The sequence below is a fragment of the Diplotaxodon limnothrissa genome, linkage group LG7, assembly GCF_057381915.1.
Source record: "Diplotaxodon limnothrissa isolate DT_005_m linkage group LG7, D_limnothrissa_male_GT1.1, whole genome shotgun sequence".
In the NCBI taxonomy this organism is placed as follows: domain Eukaryota; kingdom Metazoa; phylum Chordata; class Actinopteri; order Cichliformes; family Cichlidae; genus Diplotaxodon; species Diplotaxodon limnothrissa.
In genome coordinates, this window is record NC_140602.1 from 21649918 (window position 1) to 21655917 (window position 6000).

The window sequence follows — 6000 nt, forward strand, 5'->3', positions numbered from 1 at the left end:
CAACTGAAACACTCTCACACACACAACTGAAACGCTCTCACACACACTACTGAAACGCTCTCACACACACAACTGAAACGCTCTCACACACACAACTGAAACGCTCTCACACACACTACTGAAACGCTCTCACACACACTACTGAAACCAGAGGCATTTCCGCTGAACAGGAAGTTGTTTCCTGACAAGGAAACTCATGGAAAAAGTGGTATATTTCAAAACACTACAAGGATTTCTACTCAGCAACCTGCTAGTACAGCAGTCCCCAACCTTTTTTGCGCCACGTAAACGATATAAAAATAAAAAAACGATAAATACTATGAAAACCATAAATAGAAATGTGTTCGAATTTTTGTGGAGGAATAAAACCCATTACATAGAAAGATCTCAGCTTGTGAAGGGATACAATAAAGGTGGTATCAAAACTCCAGAATTGGAATTTATGGTTGGCACCCTTAGAATTAAATGGTTAAAATCTTGTCTGTCACAGCCAGACTCTACTTAGCTCCACATCCCATGATTCTTGTTTAATAAAATAGTATACAGGATTAGACTTTATTTTGAAATGTGATTTTGCGGCAAATAAAATCCCCATAAAGATATCAAACTTTCCAAAACAGACGTTGCATTTTTGGGAAAATGAGATTTACCCACAACTTCTCCCCATAATTCAACCTTATGGAATAATAGGGTAATAACACTTAATCAAAAATCTATTTTCAAGAGTGACTGGTTTGAACAAAAATATTATATTCATAACAGATTTGTTGGATGATAACGGTGTCATTCTAAGTTACACAGACTTTTCAGAAAAATATTGTCTAAACTGTTCTCAAAGAGAATATAACAAATTTTGTGAACTGGTCCCACTGCCTCTGCTTCATTTGATTAAAATTTTTATGATATACAATAATTTCTCATCAGTGCTCCCAAATTTATTGCTAGGGCAATGTCAGCTGTTTGATAAAAATGCAATAAGAAATTTGTTAGTAGTTTCTTCAAAGACAAAATATTTCATAGTTACAACAGAATGGTTACATGGCATGGTTCTAATTTAGTTATTTCATATACACTGGATAAAGCATACTAAAAATTTATGAAATAGCCTATTCTACCTAAAGTTAAAGAAACACTTTAAACAAAACTAATACTGTGGCAGAATTTCTAAAAAAAGAGATTTGGCTTTGAGGTGGATCAGTGTTCTTTTTGTACTGATGAAAATGAAACCCTAGAACATCTTTTTTTTTCCTATGCCCTATCACACAATGTATTTGGTGAAACTTAAAAAATTGGATTTCCCTAAATATTAATGATGTGCCACTGTTTGAATTACATCATAATTTTTTTTATATGGATCATCTAGCATTGGATGTCTCAGACATTATTAACATCATCATACTTTTGAGTAAATATCATATCCATTGTGCTAAATGGAGGAACGCTAAGCCTTCTCTCCCTGGTTTTATTGATGATTTTAAGATATTTTTCTTTGCTAAAAAAGACAAAAAGCACATATGCCAAAAAAATAACCAGGATAATGCACGTCTCCCGCTATTCTAAATTTTGACTTATGCTGAGGCTAATATATTGTTAAGTAATGCAGCTGTCTCACTAAGTGTCACGGTCGGACGGCCCTTTCCGGACGACCCTGCTTGTGTTTATGTTTTCTGTATATGTGTTTGCTTCTCCCTCCCTGGCCCTCGGGGTTGTTTACGGAAGTGCGCGCCGTGGGAGAGGCGTGTCCTGGCGACTGTCGTCATTGGGAGTCCCTCTTCGCTGTTGCCGGCCCACCTGCAGCTGATTACCTGACCAGTGGTTGGTAATCATTCCTCCAGGCTAGAAAGGGGTATTTAACCTGGACTCACGGCGACAGTCGACGTGGGATTATTACTCCGAACTGGTATAGTCTGTGCGAGCAGTGTGAGTGTGTTATTCGGCTAGCGTGTGGCTAACGCTGGATTTTCCTTCTTCCTCCAGGAGGGGCGAGCGGAGAAGCGAGTTGGGGAGCACACACACTAAGGGAGTTACTACACGGAACGCACTGGGAGCAAGGGACGAGCACGATTGGAAAATTGCACTTTTGAATGGATTGTTGGACTTGTCTGTTTCACTGTAAATAAACGCACTGTGTTTCTGTGAGCAAGAACCGCGCCTGGGTCCCTCTTTTCCGTGACACTAAGGTCCAGAATCGATTTGTTCCACGATTCGATTCAATTCAATTCGATTTGATTATGGGGAATTTTGACAGTCAGAAATATTATAATTCAGATCAGTACATTTACATATTTTTTGTATTTAAAAAAAGGAAGCTGACACACGCAAGACTTTATCAAAGGTGTGAGCATCACAGCAGATGCCTTTGTGTCAAAGTAGCTGAAGATAAAACAAATAAAAACATGAAGGTGATTTTCCTGGCCTGGGATTTCATAAAAAATATTCTGCAGTACATCAAAAACGAAAGAAAACCATTAATCAACATATGAACGTTACCTCTGACGTTACAGCGGTTTTATTAGAGACATGGCTAACGTTTTGCATTTTGCATAATTTTAAAACGTTTAAATTTATTCAGTATTGAACGGCAGAAATTAGGTTTTCTTTTCGGAAGTATGTAAAATGAAAAAAAAAAAAAAAAAACAGCGGCTGACTGTGCTGTAAACAACAGTAGACTTGTGCCTAACAAGCAAGTGAATAATGCAGAAAACAGATTTTTAGACGGGAAACTGTTCTTGAAGTACAGAGAGAGAGAAAGAGAGAGAGAGGGCTGTGCATGACGTGCGATTTTATCGTGGTGGAAGCGAAATAGTAAACGTCAGAGGGAATTCATGACGATGTTTATGTGAAGCGCAGTTTGGATCTTCTTTTGCTGCTGGTTCAGTCAATATTGTTTGGAGAGAGATAAAACTAACAGCTTTAGAATCGGCGCAAAAACGGCGTGAAAACAAAGCGCGGACCTGCCGACAGATCAGAGTCAGCGAGCTGTCGGCTTTCAGCCCCGACCGTGTCCGTGCTGTCGGGTGAGAAAGGCGACATCTCACTGATTCTGATCCGCGGGTCCGCGCTGTGTGTTTACGTCTTTGTGCAGAAGCCCTGTACCTGCTCTCATTTACTGTCTTAGCTGTTTGGTGGTTGTTGAAATTTTGTGAGGTTTCACCAGAGATTCTGGCATTTCGGGCAAAATAAATTTATATTAAAAAATCGATTCAGGATTTTAATGAATCGATTTCACGTTATCCAAGCCAGAATCGATTTTAATCAATAAATCGATTATAAAAACCCACCCCTAACTAACAGGTTGCTGAGTAGACATCTGTGTAGTGGTTTGTTTGAAATCTAACACTTTTTCCTTCAGTTTCCTTGTCAAGAATTAACTTCCTGTTTAACTGAAATGCCTTCCTGTTCAACTGAAATGCCTTCCTGTTTAACTGAAATGCCTTCCTGTTCAACTGAAACACCTTCCTGTTCAACTGAAACACCTTCCTGTTTAACTGAAACGCCTTCCTGTTCAACTGAAATGCCTTCCTGTTCAACTGAAATGCCTTCCTGTTTAACTGAAATGCCTTCCTGTTCAACTGAAACGCCTTCCTGTTCAACTGAAACACCTTCCTGTTCAACTGAAATGCCTTCCTGTTCAACTGAAATGCCTTCCTGTTCAACTGAAACGCCTTCCTGTTCAACTGAAACACCTTCCTGTTTAACTGAAACGCCTTCCTGTTCAACTGAAACGCCTTCCTGTTCAACTGAAACACCTTCCTGTTCAACTGAAATGCCTTCCTGTTCAACTGAAATGACTTGGTTTTTCAGTAGTGTGTGTGAGAGCGTTTCAGTAGTGTGTGTGAGAACGTTTCAGTAGTGTGTGTGAGAGCGTTTCGGTTGTGTGTGTGAGAGCGTTTCAGTAGTGTGTGTGAGAGTGTTTCAGTTGTGTGTGTGAGAGCGTTTCAGTTGTGTGTGTGAGAGCGTTTCAGTTGTGTGTGTGAGAGCGTTTCAGTAGTGTGTGTGAGAACGTTTCAGTAGTGTGTGTGAGAGCGTTTCAGTAGTGTGTGTGAGAGCGTTTCAGTAGTGTGTGTGAGAGCGTTTCAGTTGTGTGTGTGAGAGCGTTTCAGTTGTGTGTGTGAGAGCGTTTCAGTAGTGTGTGTGAGAGCGTTTCAGTTGTGTGTGTGAGAGCGTTTCAGTAGTGTGTGTGAGAACGTTTCAGTAGTGTGTGTGAGAGCGTTTCAGTAGTGTGTGTGAGAGTGTTTCAGTTGTGTGTGTGAGAGCGTTTCAGTAGTGTGTGTGAGAGCGTTTCAGTTGTGTGTGTGAGAGCGTTTCAGTAGTGTGTTTGAGAGCGTTTCAGTAGTGTGTGTGAGAGCGTTTCAGTAGTGTGTGTGAGAGTGTTTCAGTAGTGTGTGTGAGAGCGTTTCAGTAGTGTGTGTGAGAGCGTTTCAGTAGTGTGTGTGAGAACGTTTCAGTAGTGTGTGTGAGAGCGTTTCAGTTGTGTGTGTGAGAGCGTTTCAGTAGTGTGTGTGAGAACGTTTCAGTAGTGTGTGTGAGAGCGTTTCAGTAGTGTGTGTGAGAGTGTTTCAGTTGTGTGTGTGAGAGCGTTTCAGTAGTGTGTGTGAGAGCGTTTCAGTTGTGTGTGTGAGAGCGTTTCAGTAGTGTGTTTGAGAGCGTTTCAGTAGTGTGTGTGAGAGCGTTTCAGTAGTGTGTGTGAGAGTGTTTCAGTAGTGTGTGTGAGAGCGTTTCAGTAGTGTGTGTGAGAGCGTTTCAGTAGTGTGTGTGAGAGCGTTTCAGTAGTGTGTGTGAGAGTGTTTCAGTAGTGTGTGTGAGAGCGTTTCAGTAGTGTGTGTGAGAGCGTTTCAGTAGTGTGTGTGAGAGCGTTTCAGTAATAATGTCCCTTACGGCACCTCATATTAATGTGCTATCAACTATAAAGTGCTTTTCCGAAGGGCCTTCCTGGAAAATGAAAAAAAGAGTCAAATATTTTAACCCAATAACAGAATCTATGACTTGTTTATAAGCCATAACAGAGGAGTTTAAAATCAGATATGATGAAGTCGACCCTTCTCCTGTCTTCTCTTCGACTAATTCTCAAAACAAGCTTTGCTTGAAATCTTATTTCTTTAACATGCACACTAAAAATTACAAAAAAATCCCAAATTAAAAAGTGAAAATGAAAGAATATAACAAGTATGTGTACATTAAGAACCCACTCTGCTTAACTTTCTGTAATTAACTGCAGATCCTAATCTCATGATATTTATATGCCAAAAATATGGCCTAAATTATATGCTATGGTGATATCGTCATAATTATAAAAAGCCCTCAAGGTTCTCTTGGGAGCATAAATATGATGATTAATTAATCTTAAGCTATTAATGGCAGTATCATCATGAAATGCCCGTGAAATGTATAGAGATTATAATAGGGACAGTTTTCTCGAGGTTACCTCAGTCTCTAGAGAGGAGGTCACTCAAAAACTGCTTCAGGGATTCTTTAATTAGATGGCCATGTACCTCGGATACCTTGAAATTAATACAAATAGGAAAAGTCCTTGTGATTTTGTGTTATTATAGTTTGTATTCTTTCATCAAAACTATGTGGCCAACAATCTACTACCTTTGACCGGTTATGCCTATGTTTAAAAAAGTCTTCTTTAATGGCTTTAGAGGCTTTTAAAAAAAATTCATTTAAGTAAAGAAATAAAAAATAGTGTAAACCATGTATGTTTAAAAAAATTGGTTCCATTTTAAAACTTTAGAAAGTATCTTAACCCAAGTCATAGTAGTAGAAGCAGTTCTGCTGCTCTGCTCAACAATAGTAGTTAATATGGAAAAGGGACAGCTGTAACACATTCACCATCTGCAAGTTGACAGGCATGACGTTCCATTAGGATTTTGTAATCGAGCCAAATACCTTATCAATTTCAGTGAGCAGGTCATGAATTCTGAATTTGGCTTTTTGTTCAGCTCTATGACAAGTTGTACCTTTCACAAGCTGCCACAATCTGGAGATGTTGACATA